The sequence below is a fragment of the Bos grunniens genome, chromosome 24 (genome assembly GCF_055505025.1).
Source record: "Bos grunniens cultivar Pamir isolate PY7600 chromosome 24, Bosgru_T2T1.0, whole genome shotgun sequence".
NCBI lineage: Eukaryota > Metazoa > Chordata > Mammalia > Artiodactyla > Bovidae > Bos > Bos grunniens.
The window spans coordinates 5,519,453-5,537,467 of NC_141188.1; the positions used below are offsets into that span (position 1 = coordinate 5,519,453).

Consider the following 18,015-nt stretch of genomic DNA (forward strand, 5'->3'; position numbering starts at 1 on the left):
TTTTTCCTTCTTCTTCCCAGATTTTTTCTATATGCTTTCCTACATATATTACTTTGGGAGGAAGACAATGGGGGAAACTTTAAAAAAGTCCCTACACATGGTTAAGTAATGGAAAATGATGATTCCTCTCAAGAAAGGAAGAGCAAGCCCTCAGGCAGAAATACATTTATGATTGTGGTTCTCGGACTAAATTGAGAATCAAAACACCACAAATAAAAGGAAGGTTAGGGGGTGACTTGCAAAAACCAGAGATGTTTGGGGTCTAATTTCAGTCAAACACCCAGGGATACCAAGAAATTTCCCTGTGGCCACTGGACTGCCCACTAAACTCAGAAAGGAGGAGGCGGCCCAGTAACAACAGGCACAGCTGGCACCCACATCTTGGCCTCCCATTCCATCCCCACTGAATAGACCCTGGGCTCCTGAGGATCGGCGGGGTCTAGGCCTGAGGCATGGTAGGTACGCGATAATTAAGTACCGTTAAAGGTAGGGATGAAGAAGTCCATGTTGACGACTGGGAGACAGACAGGCAAGCAGACAGACAAACGGACGGACTGACAGGGCAAAGGCACAGCTCTGTTTAGAGCAATGCTGAGGACCAGCCTGTAAATGCAGAGGGACTGCAGGGGACAGAAAATCACTTGACAAAAACGGTATCAGGCAAGATGGATGCCAAGTCCAGGGGGGTAACTTTGACATGCAGAATATCTGAGTGCGTTAAACCATCTCCCTACACTGCTTATTTGTTGCAAGGGAAGATGGCAAGTTGAGTAACTGCACAGTGGCTACACCAGCACATCTTGCAGGGGTGATCAAAAGTAACCTCCGTGGTGAAGGTGGACATGGGCTGCCTGCAGACAAGCACCCTGAGGAGGGTAGGATGCCTGGGCTCACTGCAGCTGAGAACAGCGAACCCGCAGCTAACCGAGACGAGACAGCAGACAACCCAGAGCGAGGAATGCTTTATTTGAAAATGAAAAAAAAAAAGTGGGGAGGACTGCGTTCTTCACCAATGTCAGTGTCATAAAAGACAAAGACAGACTATGGAGATGTCCCAGGTTACGGGAGGCTGAGGAGACGTGTGGCACCCACTCCAGTATTCGTGCCTGGGAAATTCCATGGACAGAAAAGCCTGGCAGGCTGCAGTCCATGGGCTCAGACACGACTGAGCACGCACACACGCACGCGCACACACACACACACACGACAACGAAATGTGATATGTGTTCTCAGACTGGATCCTCCGGTGGCAGGAAAACGTGCCATTAAGGGCATCCTAGGTCAGCTGACCAAAAGCACTATGATAGTTAACTGTGTGTATGGCTCTGGGCTGCACAGAGAGCTGGTAAGATACTCTCTCTAGATACATCTGGGAGGATGTTTCTGGAAGAGACGAGCATTTGAATAGTAGACTGAATAAAGATCTTCCCTCACCAGTGTGGGTTGGCAGTGCGCAACCTGTTGAGGGCCGGAATAGAACAAAATGATGGAGAAGTGGACAGAGGGCAAATCTGTTTTTTCTCCTTGAGTTAGGACATCCACCTTCTCCTCTGACATCAACGCTCATGGTTTTTGAGCCATCAAACTCAGACTGAATTGTCACCAGCTTTCCTGTTTCTCCATGCTACAGAGAGATTATGGAACTTCCAAGCCTCCATATTCACACTGACCAATGCCTACCAAAAAAAAAAAAAAAATCCCCTCTGATATATATCTGTATACATCCTATCAGGCTTCTGAGGTGGCGTTAGTGGTAAAGAACCCACCTGCCAATGCAGGAGATGCAAGAGACTTGGGTTCAATCCCTGGGTCAGGAATATCCCCTGGAGAAGGGTAAGGCAACCCACTCCAGTATTCCTGCCTGGGAAATTCTATGGTCAGAGGAGCCTGGTGGGCTACAGTCCATGGGGTCACAAAGAGTCGGACACGACTGAAAGTGATTTAGCACACAGCATGCATACATCCTGTTGGTTCTCTTTCTCTAGAAAACACTGACTGATATAGGTTTTGGTATAGAGAATGGTTCTAGATGAATAGGATTTTCCCTTGAATTGGAACCAAGGTTTCTAGAACTGACTTTCTAATGACTACTTCCAGTAGCAAATAGAGTACTGATAGCAGTCTATGGTGTGAACAGGAAAACGCTGTCCCAAAGCCCCATCAGACACACAGGCCTGCCGATTCCCAGCTGAGTGCATTCACTTCCATCAGAACCTTGTGGGTTAAGCACTGAAGACACTAAAGAGTACTCATCATGTGAACGGTATTTCCAAGTATGACAGAAATACAGTAGTGGCCTTCAATAAAGTTACCTAGCACGAAAAGGTGGAGAAGTAGGTGCACCCTACTCCAGTACTCATGCCTGGAAAATCCCATGGACAGAGGAGCCTGGTAGGCTGCAGTCCATGGGGTCACAAAGAGTCGGACACGACTGAGCGACTTCACTTTCACTTTTCACTTTCATGCATTGGAGAAGGAAATGGCAACCCTCTCCAGTGTTCTTGCCTGGAAAATCCCAGGGATGGGGGAGCCTGGTGGGCTGCTGTCTCTGGGGTTGCACAGTCAGACACGACTGAAGTGACTTAGCAGCAGCAGCAGTAGCACAAGAAGGATTCTTAAGTAAGTATGTGTTTTTAGCAAGTGTTTTAGGGAAAAAATGAGATACCAGCCTATGACTCCACCTGTGTTACTTCTTATGACAAGGCTCAGTTTGAAAAAAAAAATTAGGTAAAATACTATGGCATAAAATATAGCAAAAACAATGAAAGAGTAAAACAACTCAAGTATGGAAAACTGCTTACATATATCTTACTCATTTACTAATTTTTTCATTATATTCTATGAAATCAATTAAATAGTTAAGAGTTCTCTGCTCTAAACCTGTCAGTAAATCAGGGTGTTTGGAAAGTCAGTCCCCGCCCCTCCACTGGCAAGCCTTCACAGGCGGCCTCACTCCCTAGTTTTCACACGTGAGTACTGGCACCTCGATGACACCTCTCAGAAAACACTGTGGCCAACGAAATGTCCTAACTCTGTATACTGGGAATTAAACATTCTGAGAATTAAATAAGAGAATTATATATTGGGTTGGCCAAAGAGTTCGTTTAAGTTTTCTGTATGATCTTATGGAAAACCCCAAATGAACCTTCTGGCCAACCCAATATGTGGAGAATGAAAACTACAAAATATTAATTTTCTACACATTCAGAGCTTTCCTTTAGATTTGAGTACCACGGCTTCCCTGGTGGCTCAGACGGTAAAGAATCCGCCTGCAATGCGGGAAACCTGGGTTTGATCCCTGGGATGGGAAGGAGGAAGGCTGGGCAACCCACTCCAGTGTTCTGGCCTGGAGAATCCCATGGACAAAGGAGCCTGGAGGGCTGAAGTCCATGGGGTCTAAAAAAGTCGGACACGATTGAGTGACTAAGCACAGCACACACACAGCAGCTAGAATCACCCTAACAAGAAGATAACGCCCTACTTCCATAATCGCGGTAAGAAGTGGATTTGCACACGGCTCAAATCCAGGTTCACATCTCACTCCTGTAACTCCCCAGGCCAGTGCTCCAGGTAAGCAGGTTGGCAGGTAGGCAGATCCTGGTGCTTTCCATCCAGATGCTCTGCCTCAGAGCTCGCCCATTCTCTGCATCCCCCTGACAGAAGCAACAAAGAGGCAGGGCGTTGCCTCTTTAAAAGCCTTGTCCCCCAAGCAGCATCTGCCACTTCCACTCATTCCTGTTTCGCTGCAAGAAAATCTGAAAAATGTCCCCTGGAGACGTGCACCCGACCGCGTGGAAGGGAAGGCCTGAGTTAGGTGGACAGCTAGCCATCCCTGCCACCAATCCAAAAATCATCGCAGTACTAGCCATTCTACCATCAATGAAGGTTTTTGGTCTTTATTTGTTGCTGTTGTTCAATTGCTTGGTCTTCATGAGACTTCCCAAATCCTGATTTGATAAATACAGTGGCCCTTTAAGAGCATACTTAGAGAGCCATTAGTTCCATATTTGTAAAACAGACTTACAGACAATATCAATCATTGGAAAATTTAGCTAATCATCAAAACATGAATCCCTTGGGCCTACATGTGGAAGATTCTAATATCTGGGGTGGTGACAAAACCTGTGGTTTTAAAGAGCTCCCTCGTTGACTCTGATGAGGCAGATTTGGGCCCACTGGCTAAAAGTCCCTCCTAACCTCAAGAAAACCTGTATACTTAACACACATTCACCAGACAGAGCTGAGGTGGAGAGGAGAGCAAAAAAGGTGAGTCAGGGTGGAGAAAAATGTACTGCCCTAAACAGGGCCCCCACACCAGATTCCAGTCTCATTTGCCTACCTAATAACTGCTGCTAAGTCACTTCACTCGTGTCCGACTCTGTGCGACCCCATAGACGGCAGCCCACCAGGCTCCCCCATCCCTGGGATTCTCCAGGCAAGAACACTGGAGTGGGTTGCCATTTCCTCCTCCAATGCATGAGAGTGAAAAGTGAAAGTGAAGTCGCTCAGTCGTGTCCGCCTCTTAGCGACCCCATGGACTGCAGCCCACCAGGCTCCTCTGTCCATGGGATTTTCCAGGCAAGAGTACTGGAGTGGGGTGCCATTGCCTTCTCCACCTAGTAACTGGCCACACATTATTCCGAAAGCGACTTTCAGCAAACACTGCCTCAATCTGCCACCTTGAAATACTAGGGTTTTAAACACCACCCCATGGGAAGCCAGATTACGGACCCTGAAGATTCTTAATGAAAGCCACTCGATCTCATTTTCTGAAAGACTATAATTTCCACTACCTCTCCTTGAATGATCTGAATTTTCTAGACTATTTTTAGACATACATTACACCTTGGTTTAAATTCTAACAGTTTTATAATTTTATACAGTCCTATGAAGCTGTGATTCCTCATTCTATAATAACTGATCCAATAACGATATATCAAATTCTGATCCCTAATTCACAATAATTCACAGCTGAACTGTACACTTGGGAAGGAGTGGTTTGTTGCTTGTTGCAGGTCTAAAACTCACATATTTCACTATATTTAGTAACTGACAAGTAGGCTAGGCTTTGGTTACACTGGATGATCATACTGGTGTTACTCCAACTGTGTTAAGCAATGTCTTTTCCCAAGGAGGTTTCTTATTACCTTGCTCGTTTTTATCTAAAACTACTCTGTTTTTTAACAAAAGGGGGAATGTACAGCATGTAAGGGAAAACAAAAGAGAAGTGTGAACATCAGATACACTGAAAAGCACTGAGAATCAGGACTGAGAATGTCTCGCTTTAGCAAAATACAGCTGAAACGAGAAGAGCTGAAGCACCTAAACTCCATCTGAAGAGGCCTGCGCTCCACGTGTGTCCGTCAGGGACCTTCGACAAGCGCTACGTGAGTCTGAAATGCAGACATCCCACTATGTCTCTCAAGGGCTGTCAAGGGCTGTCAGCTCCTTAGTGAGGGGCTGGCTCTGCTAGAAAGGATGACATTACATAATTACAAATGCTTGACACTTCCCATGTTTTAGACAATTTCAGCACTCTGAATATCAAACAAAAAGAGTAGAGCTATTTGGTTCCACAGGCCATGCAATTTGACTTCAGGCTTCTAGAACCATCTGTTAATTGTCCCTATACTTGCTCATTTCAAGGAGCAACTGTCACACCATGATGGTTTAAATTAAGGTTTACAGCGTAAGTAATGTTTATTTAAAAAACAGTCCTCATAATATGGGATACATATGACACTTCAAAAAAAAGTTATCAAAGGTTAAGAAAGAAAAAAAAAGGGGGGGGGGCAGATTTCTCAAAAGTGCCCTTCTTAGCAACCTAAGCAAAGAAGTAATGGCTTCCTAAATCCTACAGCATGATATGACCACTTCCTAATGAAATGGAAGATACAGTCCTTAGAATTAAAACAAAATGCAATTACTTTTCCTGCTTTCAAGACCGTCATATGCTAGAATAATAAAGGCATGTGTGTGTTAGTGGCCCAGTCGTGTCTCACTCTTTGCGACCCCATGGCACTAATTTGCATTTCTCTAATTATTGATACTGGGCTTCCCTGGTGGCTCAGTGGTAAAGAATTTGCCTGCAATGCAGGAGACACAGGAGACTCAAGTTCAATCTCTGGGTCAGGAAGATCCCCTGGAGAAGGAAGTGGCAACCATTCCAGTATTCTTGCCCAGAAAATTCCATGAACAGAGGAGCCTGGGGGGCTACAGCCCATGGGGTCACAAAAGAGTCAGACACAACTGAGTACCGCATACAGTCATGTACTGAAAAGACCTATTCTCACTTGTGACTTTTCTGGTCACTTTATTGATGGTTTCTTTCAATAAACAAAAGTTGTTGATACGAATGTTGTCAAACATCAATCTTTTCCTCTACGGTCTGCACCTACTACGATTTGTTGAAGAACCTCTTCCTTCTAACAGAGTAACAGAACTATTCCCTACACTGTCTTATAAAGGTTTCACAGCTCTGCCCTCTATCTGTAAGCCTCTAACTGACTTTGGTGAGTGATATGAATTAGAAATGCATCCCATGGATAAGAAGGCCCCTGTTTAGTAAGGGCCACAGTCACAGCCAACCATTACTAGACACCAAATGTGCCCCACATGAACTAGTGGTAGGTGTTCATCATTACTTTACTGAGGTTTATACTGATCTCTCATTGAGGCAAACAAAAAACTGGACATTGTCAGTTCAATGTCAGTTCAAACTTGGAAGGTTTAGCAAATTAGTCAGAATATGATCCCTAGCCACCACATTTCAGACAGAATCTTTAAAAATACCCCAAAAGGGAGATGGAAGGGAGGGGACATAGGCATACCTATGGCTGATTCAAGTTGAAGTTTGGCAGAAACCAACACAATTTTGTAAAGCAATTATCCATCAATTAAAAAGTAAGTTTAAAAAATATCCCCATAAACTCAATGTTATCTTATTCTTAAAACAAAAACAAAAAAGAGCAAGAGAGAGTTAAGCATTGGAGAAATGGGGAAAGTGTGGGAAAATACACATTCTCAGTAGTACTGGTTGGCATATAAACCTTTACAACCTTTCTAGAGGGTCATTTTACAATTGATAATCAGAAACTTTCAAACGTCTATCTTCTCTGAGCTACTAATGACTCTACAGAATTTACCTTAAAGAAATAACTGGACAAAATACGTGTTTAAGGATATGTTAAGGATATGTACCATGGACGTCTTTACAAAACAAAGACTTGGGAGCAACCCAATACCCGGTGACGGGCACTGGTTAACAAAGCTGCTGTGTCACGTCCGCACTGAAACTCTGTGCATGTTTCAGAGCTGCAATGACGTGGGGAAACGTTCACGGTATTCTGGGAACATTCACAAAAACAGTTACAAAATGCACACATAACATTCCTTTCAGTTTAGTTCAGTTTAGTCGCTCAGTCGTGTCCGACTCTTTGCAACCCCATGAATTGCAGCACGCCAGGCCTCCCTGTCCATCACCAACTCCCGGAGTTCACCCAAACTCATATCCATCGAGTCGGTCATGCCATCCAGCCATCTCATCCTCTGTCATCCCCTTCTCCTCTTGCCCCCAATCCCTCCCAGCATCAGAGTCTTTTCCAATGAGTCAACTCTTCACATGAGGTGGCCAAAGTATTGCAGTTTCAGCTTTAGCATCAGTCCTTCCAATGAACACCCAGGACTGATCTCCTTTAGGATAGACTGGTTGGATCTCCTTGCAGTCCAAGGGACTCTCAAGAGTCTTCTCCAACATCACAGTTCAAAAGCATCAATTCTTCGGCACTCAGCTTTCTTCACAGTCCAAATTTCACATCCATACATGACCGCTGGAAAAACCACAGCCTTGACTAGACGGACCTTTGTTGGCAAAGTAATGTCTCTGCTTTTCAATATGCTATCTAGGTCGGTCATAACTTTCCTTCCAAAGAGTAAGCGTCTTTTAATTTCATGGCTGCAGTCACCATCTGCAGTGATTTTGGAGCCCCAAAAAATAAAGTCTGACACTGTTTCCACTGTTTCCCCATATATTTCCCATGAAGTGATGGGACCAGATGCCATGATCTTCGTTTTCTGAATGTTGAGCTTTATCACTTTCACTTTCATCAAGAGCCTTTTTGGTTCCTCTTCACTTTCTGCCATAAGGGTGGTGTCATCTGCACATCTGAGGTTATTGATATTTCTCCCGGCAATCTTGATTCCAGCTTGTGCTTCTTCCAGCCCGGCGTTTCTCATGATGTACTCTGCATAGAAGTTAAATAAGCAGGGTGACAATATACAGCCTTGACGTACTCCTTTTCCTATTTGGAACCAGTCTGTTGTTCCATGTCCAGTTCTAACTGTTGCTTCCTGACCTGTATATAGGTTTCTCAAGAGGCAGGTCAGGTGGTCTGGTATTCCCATCTCTTTCAGAATTTTCCACAGTTTATTGTGATCCACACAGTCAAAGGCCTTGGCATAGTCAATAAAGAAGAAATCGATGTTTTTCTGGAACTCTCTTCCTTTTTCGATGATCCAGCGAATGTTGGCAATTTGATCTCTGGTTCCTCTGCCTTTCCTAAAACCAGCTTGAACATCTGGAAGTTCATGGTTCACGTATTGCTAAAGCCTGGCTTGGAGAATTTTGAGCATTACTTTACTAGCGTATGAGATGAGTGCAATTGTGTGGTAGTTTGAGCATTCTTTGGCATTGCCTTTCTTTGGGATTGAAATGAAAACTGACCTTTTCTAGTCCTGTGGCCACTGCTGAGTTTTCCAAAGTGCAGCACTTTCACAGCATAGTCATATATATTTATAGAGTGTCTCTTTATACCAAGTACCAAGCAAGTTACTGGTTAAAGAGAAAGAGGTCTGTTCCCTGCCTCCTAGCAGCATTCAGGCCCGGGGAGGAGACAAAGCAGGTATGTATCTTCCAGCTGACTCGGGCTGGGACATTACAGGCACACACATTTCGAAAGCAAAGCCAAGTTACAGGTGGAGATGTGTAATACAGCCAGCAGTTTCATCAGCCAGGAGAACACATGCCCCCGTGCCCCAGGTCGGGCCAGGGGTGGGCAGGGGGAGATGAGGGGGAGATGAGGGGCGGTGAGGCCCTGTGATGACCATCCATCTCCCACGACAGTGCTCCAGGAAGATTTCAGGAAATGCAGCCGATCCTGGAAGGCTATGCGCTGGAAAACACACCTACGACAGAACCATAGCAACACAATTCCGACAAACAGCTTCCACCACTGCCAGTTCAAGACGGACACTGACTGAGATCACAGACAAGTCGCTGAGCCAGTAACTGGTCTCCCAACAGCGACACCGTTGCCCTTCCTCCTGTCTGAGTCTAACAAATGCAGTGAAGCCTCCCAAGAAATCTCCCACGGTTCACGTCAGCCTCAAAGGATTCTGACATGAGATGTTCATTTATTTAAAACTTATGCACCAACATCAGTCATTAGAAGGGTCAATAATTATGAAGAGAAAATGTTTAACCATAGAGCACAGAAAAATGTCAGATACCACCTCAACCAAGAGGTCAAAGGTAACATTTACGACTGATAAGATATATCGACATCACGTGCACTCCAGTGTAAGGCACTGAGGGCAAGCTTCACCACTGGGGTATTCTTGCCCAAAACACCTAACCCTCAATTTAATCCTGAAAGAAGATGACATAAATTCAAACTCACTAACAGTCTACAAAAGAACTGACCAGGACTCTTCAGAAGCGCCACAGAAGTGTTGCTTTCAAACTGTGGTGTTGGAAAAGACTCTTGAGCATCCCTTGGACTGCAAGGGGATCCAACCAGTCAATCCTAAAGGAAATCAGTCCTGAATATTCATTGGAAGGATTGATGCTGAAGGTGAAGCTCCAATACTTTGGCTGCCTGATGCAAAGAGACGAATCATTGGAAAAGACCCTGATGCTGGGAAATTTGAAGACAGGAGAAGGGGACGACAGAAGATGAGATGGTTGGATGGCATCACTGACTCAAGGGACATGAGTTTGAGCAAACTACAGAAATTGGTGATGGACAAAGAGGCCTGGCGTGCTGCAGTCCATGAGGTCACAAAGAGTCAGACACAACTTATTGACTGAACAACAACATCACCACCACTCTTCAGTAGTATCAAGGCCAAAGAATATAAACCTAAAAGGAACTGCCACAGATTGGAAGAGACTATGGAGACATGATCAGTTCAGTTCAGTTCAATTGAGTCGCTCGGTTGTGTCCGATTCTTTGTGACCCCAAGGACTGAAGCATGCCAGGCCTCCCTGTCCATCACCAACTCCAGGAGCTTACTCAAACTCATGTCCATTGAGTCAGTGAGGCCATCCAACCATCTCATCCTCTGTCACATCCCCTTCTCCTCCCACCTTCAATCTTTCCCAGCATCAGGGTCTTTTCCAATGAGTCAGTTCTTCGCATCAGGTAGCCAAAAGTATTGGAGTTTCATCTTCAGCATCAGTCCTTTCAAGGAATATTCAGGACTAATTTCCTTTAGGATGGACTGGTTGGATCTCCTTGTAGGAGACAGGGTAACTATGTGCAAAGGAGGTCCTGGAATGGATGCTGGACCAGGAAAAGGACATCAGAGCTGAAACTCAAATATAGTCTTCCATTGTATCAACACGCTGGTTTCACTAACCACGCTCTGGTTACATAAGATAGTAACATCAGGGCCCTGGCTGGAAGGTTATAGAACTCTCTAGACTGTTTTCGAAATTGTTTTGTAATTCCAAAATTATTTCAAAGTAAAAAGCGTTTAAAAATTATTTAAGACGAGAGGTAAAAATGTACGGGGACCACTCATTAACTCTAACATTAAAATACTCTACCTCTTCCAATAACTGTGCTAAAAAACCGCAGCAATTACAAATAAGGCTTACACCAGAATAAATGACAATTATTCAATAGAAGTCCATAAATGGGATAATCTAGACAGCAGAGTCAGAGAAGGCAATGGCACCCCACTCCAGTACTCTTGCCTGGAAAATCCCATGGATGAAGGAGCCTAGTAGGCTGCAGTCCATGGGGTCGCTAGAGTCGGACACGACTGAGCGACTTCACTTTCACTTTTCACTTTCATGCATTGGAGAAGGAAATGGCAACCCACTCCAGTGTTCTTGCCTGGAGAATCCCAGGGATGGGGGAGCCTGGTGGGCTGCCGTCTATGGGGTCGCACAGAGTCGGACACAACTGAAGTGACTTAGCAGCAGCAGCAGCAGCAGATAGCAGAGTAACTTTCCAGATAAATGACCTACCTTATTTTATTTTCCCCTTTACTCTTTTTTAATTCAATTCAACTTAAATTTTTTTAACATCTATTATAGGCACTGGAGAAGGAAATGGCAACCCACTCCAATGTTCTTGCCTGGAGAATCCCAGGGATGGGGGAGCCTGGTGGGCTGCCGTCTCTGGGGTCGCACAGAGTCGGACACGACTGAAGCGACTTAGTAGAGGTAGTAGTAGTAGTATAGGCACAAACTGTGTTTGGGCCTGACAAGATTTTGATATACAAGAAAATAATATTTTAGTGTATAAACAGAAAAGCATAGAAAAACAATACTGGAAGTAACTTTTTACTCCCGGACAATCCAGCAGTCAGTCTGGACACTGTTTTCGGTGTGAATGTTGGTAAGACTGGGGGCTATCACAGCTGAAGTGTATCCCTTTCAACAGTAAGTGTCTCTGACCACTAGCAGAGAAGGCAATGGCACCCCACTCCAGTACTCTTGCCTGGAAAATCCCATGGAAGGAGGAGCCTGGTGGGCTGCAGTCCATGGAGTCGCTAAGAGTCGGACACAACGGAGTGACTTCACTTTCACTTTTCACTTTCATGCATTGGAGAAGGAAATGGCAACCCACTCCAGTGTTCTTGCCTGGAGAATCCCAGGGATGGGGGAGCCTGGTGGGCTGCCATCTATGGGGTCGCACGGGGTCGGACACAACTGAGGCGACTTAGCAGCAGCAGCAGCAGCTGACCACTACAATCATCTTCAAAAATTACCCCTGAAAATGCCACAATAACTCTGAGAAATAATGCATGTCTAGTCCTTTCTATTTTCATCCATTTATATGATGTCCTTTCAATTGTGTCTCTGACCACGAGAATCATCTACAAAAATTACCCCTGAAAATGCCAAAATGACTCGAGAAATATTCCATGTCTAGTCCTTTCTATTTTCATCTAATCATATGACATTGGTGCATTACTGTTTGTAATGAGTACAAGGGGAAAGGTGAGGCTGGTAAAACCTGTGGTTTACTTGCTCTCCTCTTATAAGAGATCAAAGGCAACATCACGTGAGACCAGGTTCCCCAAGTGTGGTCTCGAAGCTAAGAGCTTCAACATCACCCAGGACCTGTCAGAAGTAAGAATTCCCAGACCCTGTGCAGACCTGCTAAATCAGAGGCCCTGGGTGACGTCCAGCATCCATGTTTTCACAAGCCCCCCAGGTGACTCCGATGCACCTTAAATTTGAGAAATACTGATGCTTCAAAGAGCAGAAAGATTGGCCTGTAAAACAGGAGGCCTGATTCTAATCCTTGTTCTGCCACTAATTTCTGAGACAGATCTGTCACTTAGCTTCTGTGGGGTTCAGTCTCCTCCTTAAGACCATGAGGGAATGAAATAGCTTGCTTCCACAGTCCTTATGCCCTCTAAAATGTGACAACTCTATGAGGCCCAAAAGTGAAAAAAAGATCCACAGCGTCTCACATATTTCTCTTTCATCAAAAAGAAACAAAAGTTCTTCCTTTCATCAACTGGTCTGAGTCATATTTTTCATTGTTTTAAATAAAGCTGCATAAACTTTGCTTTAATGAAAGTCATATAAACTCTGATTTTACAGTTTTCTATTTGTTCTATATCAAGTTTGTTTTGGAGGAGTTACACATAATAACAAAAATTCCAACAAACCATTGCTATAGACAGAGTTGTAACTTTCGCCCCCCAACCCCTACCCCAAATTCATAATTTGAAGCCCTAACGCCCAATGTGACAGTATTTAGAGATGGGGCCTTTGGGAGGTAGGCTTAGTAAGGTCATGAAGGCAAGGCTCCCAAGATGGGACTGGTGTCCTCTTAAGAGGAAGAAAGACCAGAGTTCTCTCGCTCTCTGCATGAGAACAGAGCCAGAAGGAGGCTGTGTGCAAGCCAGGAAGAGCCTCAGCAGGAATTGCCACCTTGATCTTGGACTTCTCAACCTCTAGAACTGTGACAAACAAACGTCTGCCGGCTCGGCTACCAGGCTACGGTGTTTTGTTAGAGCAGCACAAACTGACAAAGGCGCTCAAAGTCTCTGGCATGGGACTCACACACCACCTTACAGTTCAGAAGAAGGGTGCTCTGTGACCTCTCATAATGAGTGTGATCAGATCGGAGGAAGCATTTAGCAAGCTTGAAAAACAGTAAGTTTTGTTTCCTAGACCTTTGGCCTAAGCTGCTGCTGCTACTGCTGCTAAGTCGCTTCAGTCGTGTCTGACTCTGCTCGACCCCATAGACGGCAGCCCACCAGGCTCCCCCGTTCCTGGGATTCTCCAGGCAAGAACACTGGAGTGGGTTGCCATTTCCTTCTCCAATGCACGAAAATGAAAAGTGAAAATGAAGTCGCTGAGTCTTGTCGGACTCTTCGAGACCCTATGGACTGCAGCCTACCAGGCTCCTCCTGGGGTTTTCCAGGCAAGAGTACTGGAGTGGGGTGCCATTGCCTTCTCCATTGGCCTAAGCTATACCAACGTAAATATAAGCTCTGTCTTTATTTTTCCTACATCTGCAGTTTATATCAGACACTTACACGTGCTTGGCTCTGTCCTGGTCCAAGCTTCTATCAGCCTGATCCCAGTGACCCCGGACCTTGGTATGATAACCCCACTATTCCTTCAGAGGCCAAGAATAGTATTTCTCCTTTTGTGTATTTAAAATTATTGTGACTTTATGTTACTAATATATATGTTTTTTGTTTCAATAAACTCTATGAAACTCAAAACCAAAATCATAATGCCTGTTATTATCTCTTGCTATTCCACTAAACAGTATAACAACTCAAGGAGGGTTGTAATTACCAAAGGTCTAAGCAAATGTTGTACAAGTGAGACATTATGCAATAATTCTTTCCTGGAAGAGTGAAATTATTTAGGAAAATGAAAAACTGTTGATTGGAAGAATCTTTTGTACTGCATTTCATTTTTAAAAAGTACACTTTAAGTTTCAGTTTGAGAGGATAAGAATGTTCTGGAGGCAAATGGTAATGATGGCTACACAGTGTAAACATACTTAATGTCACTGAACTGTACACTTAAATGGTTAAAATGATAAATTATATATTATTTATATATCATATCATACTACCACCAAAAACTGATCGACTGATAAATTACATTGGGCTTCCCAGGTAGCTCAGATGGTAAAGAATCTGCCTGCAGTGCAGGCAGAGATCTGGGTTCAATCCCTGGGTCAGGAAGATCCCCTGGAGAAGGGAATGGCAACTCACTCCAGAATTCTTGCCTGGAGAATCCCATGGATACAGGGGCCTGGCAGACTACAGTCCATGGGGTCACAAGAGTTGGACACGACTGTGACTAACACACACAGTAAATTATGATACCTTTTAAGATTTATATTTAAAACATACCCCTTCATTTCAAGCTAAGTGCCACTCTCATTTCTTAAAATATTCGTGTAATAAACATTCTTGAGAAACTCAAAATAAAAAAAAATAATAAAAAGTATTGGTCTTAGGTATTTCCATTATGACAGGGCTTTAATTTATCCTCCTATTCATGGATTTATAAACCGGGATTCTTCTCACACCCTGTGATACCTGAGAAACAGATCTCTTCTTTGAGGGGCTGTGAGAGAGGGAGGGAGGAGAATCAGATTAGAAGAGTCTGTTTTATAACGGCTGGAGAGCTCTCCTCTAATAAAACCTAATTAGAATGAATGCTGGGGAAAACGTCCCATCAATCAAGGGAACCCCCATTAACCCTGGAGATCTCACTCAAGGCTGCACCCTGCAGGCTCTCAGCGCTCTTCCCCCGCAGTGACCACTCCCGCTGTGGGCCCGCGGTCCACTTCAGCACTGAGCAGCAGGCACTGTATCTGTCTGTGTATCTGTCTCCACGACCGGCCCTGAAATCATCTCGGGCAACACGTTCATCTCTCCTTCACCTAGAAGAGTGTCTGACAGGAAGCAGGAAGTGTTTAAGTCAAGTCAGAGGCTGTGTTTTGCTGAACAACAATGGAACTCTGTCCAATCTTGCAGTTTTTGTGCAAATTTGAAATTATTCGAAAATAATTTTTTTAAAGGGGGGCGGGGGAGGGGTACCAGTAGCAACTGCGCTGTCCGCAATCATCACAACTGTCTCACATGCCACATCAGAAGACACGAGCTACTGGAATGCCCTGCCCTAGTGTTCACCACCGACGACACTAGGCAGCCGTCATTTCACACGGAGCAAACTTGAAAAGGAGGCTTCCCTGTTGGCTCCTAGTAAAAAAATACGCCCGCCAGTGCAGGCAGGGGGCCAGGGTTCCAACCCTGGGTAGGGAAGATCCCCTGAAGGAGAGAAGTATTCTTGCCTGGAGAATCCCATAGACAGAGAGGAGCCTGGAGGGCTACAGTTCATGGGGTCGCACAGACTCGGGCACGAGTTCGTGACTGAGGACTTGAACACAAACTTGAAAAAGAATGAGTAACAAACATTTGAGATTGGAATCCCCGGTGTTAACTTTGGCCAAGTTATTTACTCTGGGTCTCCTCTCCGTTGGTGAAAAGGGAATAATTCCTACTCTACAAGACTGCTGTGCTAAATGAAGCATACAGAGTATCTGTCAAACGAGCTCCTAAGGATGCTCTGATCAATTTATGTCCGGTCTTCCCACTGGACTAACAAACACTTCACCGCAGGGCAGGTGCAGGCGGTGATCAGTTCCAGGGGCTCAAACTGTAAAGTTCTCCCTCGATCGGCGCCAGGGCTACGATCCTCTATGAAGGAGTCCTGCACGTGTGCGCGTGGGTGCCCACCCCGCCCAGGCTTCCTGTTGCAGAGTTCCCCTGGAAAACAACCCGGGCCGTAACACCGCGGCGCAGCCGACAGGGGTCAGACGCTGCTGCGGCCCGCGGCGCCCGGCTGGGTCCCCGGCTAGCGGCCCGAGAGCACGGAGGACGCGCCCGCCGGCTGCACCGGGCGGGACCCGCGGCGGCCGGCAGCCCGAGCGGTCTGTGTCCCGGGCCGGGCGGCTTGAACCTGAGCGGCCGGGCCCCGAGGCCTCCGGCGCTCCGCCCGCCCGGCGTCCGTAACGGCGGCAGCGCGGCTCGGGGAGGCCGGGAGCGCGCGGCCGGAGGCGGCCGGCACGCGGCGCCCGGGCGCGCTGCGCTTCCCTGCTGAGCAGCCCGGCGGGGGGGAAGCGCCGATCGCGGGCGGGGGGCGCGCGATCGCGGCCTCGGCGCTGACAGCCAGCCCCGCTGGGAGAGCCCGGCGCGGGTGGCGGGCGTGTGTCGGGGGCGTCGGGGCGGCGCCGGGAGGGACCGGCGAGCCGGGAGGGGCGGAGGCGGGGGGAGGGGGGCGGAGGCAGAGCGAAGGGCCGCGGCGGGGCGTCCGGCGCCCATCGGCCCGCGCCCCGGCCCGCGGGCCCCCGCCCCCGGGCCCCGCGCTGACGCCGGACGGCCCCCGCCCCCACGCCCCCCGCCCCGGCCGGGGGGTAGCTCACCTGTTTGCCGGCGGGGCCGCTCCCGCTCGCCCCTCTGACTGACTCCTCCGGCTCACCGTCTTCCCTCTGGGAGGAAGGGGCGGGACTTCCGGCTTCGGCGCTCCCCACTTCCGGCGGCTACCAGGACTACTAGTTCGGGGACGGGGCGCCGGGCCTCTTGGCCAGAACCCCGGATCTTGGAACCGGGGCTAGTGAAGGCCACATCGAGTTCTCCCTCCCTGTCCCGACGGGCCGGCGGGCCTGTATATCTCCAGTGTTCAGTCTGGTGCCTCCTGCCGGTAGTCACTGGGCTATGGAACAGGAAGTCCCGCCCCCTCCCCAAGTGAGGAAAACAGAAAAATCGGAGAGGTCGGCTGCAAACCAGGGAAGACACGGGTCAATCAGGGTGGACGACTAGGAGCGTCCGACCCGGAGGGCAAGGCGGGGTTTGCGGGGCTCCCCAAGCGGATTCCTGCCGGACGGTCCGCCGTCCCCCCGACCCCGTGCCCACCAGTCCACCCCTGCTCGCCCGCCTTCTTGGATCCCGGGGGAGGCTGCCGCCCTGGGCCCGAGCGGAGCCTGGCGCTGGTCGTGCTGGGACAGGGTCTCTGCCGCGCCGGGCGCGTGCGCGGCTCCAGGGACTCAGGAAGACCTGACGAGCGCCTCAAAAAAAGGGATCCTCGGAGCCACGGGCCGAATTCCGATACTAACAGGGAGGCAGAGATGCCAAAGGTGGTTGTTGGCCGGTTTGGCAAGAGAAACCGAAGACACCTCGGGCGTTGAAGACGTCCCCGCCGAACCGTTTTTATAAACGTGAAGGGCACAGCGCAAGAAGGGTTAGGAAGACAGGCACGACGGAGCCTAGTACCCACGGCCCCCTCCTGCCCCTTTCCTAGGGACTTCGGGCGACCTGAAGCTTACAGCCTTTTCTCAGGAGACTCAGAAGTCCGTCTGGAGAGAGGAGGACCGCAGCTTGAAAAGTCCGCAGAGGAGCGGGCCGCTGTGCCGCCCCGCTTGGGATCAATGTAAAGACAGAGCTTGCTAAGGAGTTTTGATTTTATCTCAAAGATATAGGGAGGGGAATTTCCTAAATAATCAGCTTTGTATAATTTTTAAGTAAGTGAAGTTTTTCCAAGATAGTATTACAATGATAGGCTTTCTCAACCTGGTGGATCAGATGGTAAAGAATCTGCTTGCCGAATGGGAGATCCAGGTTCGATCCCTGGGTGGGGAAGATCCCCTGGAGAAGGGAATGGCAGCCCACTCCAGTATTCTTGCCTGGAGAAGCCCATGGACAGAGGAGCCTGGCAGGCTACAGCCCAAAGAGGGAGAC

General features: G+C 47.4%; 1 protein-coding gene across 5 annotated transcripts in view; it reads right to left on the reverse strand.

The window, feature by feature from the left end:
• ZNF407 (zinc finger protein 407) overlaps positions 1 to 16,991 on the reverse strand; it is a 387,393-nt gene extending 370,402 nt beyond the window's left edge. For all 5 annotated transcript variants that reach the window (XM_086372549.1, XM_086372550.1, XM_086372551.1 and 2 more), the window contains exon 1: positions 16,704 to 16,991. The gene's annotated coding sequence lies outside the window, so the exon portion shown is untranslated. The remainder of the gene's footprint in view (positions 1 to 16,703) is intronic.
• Positions 16,992 to 18,015: the final 1,024 nt, after the last annotated feature.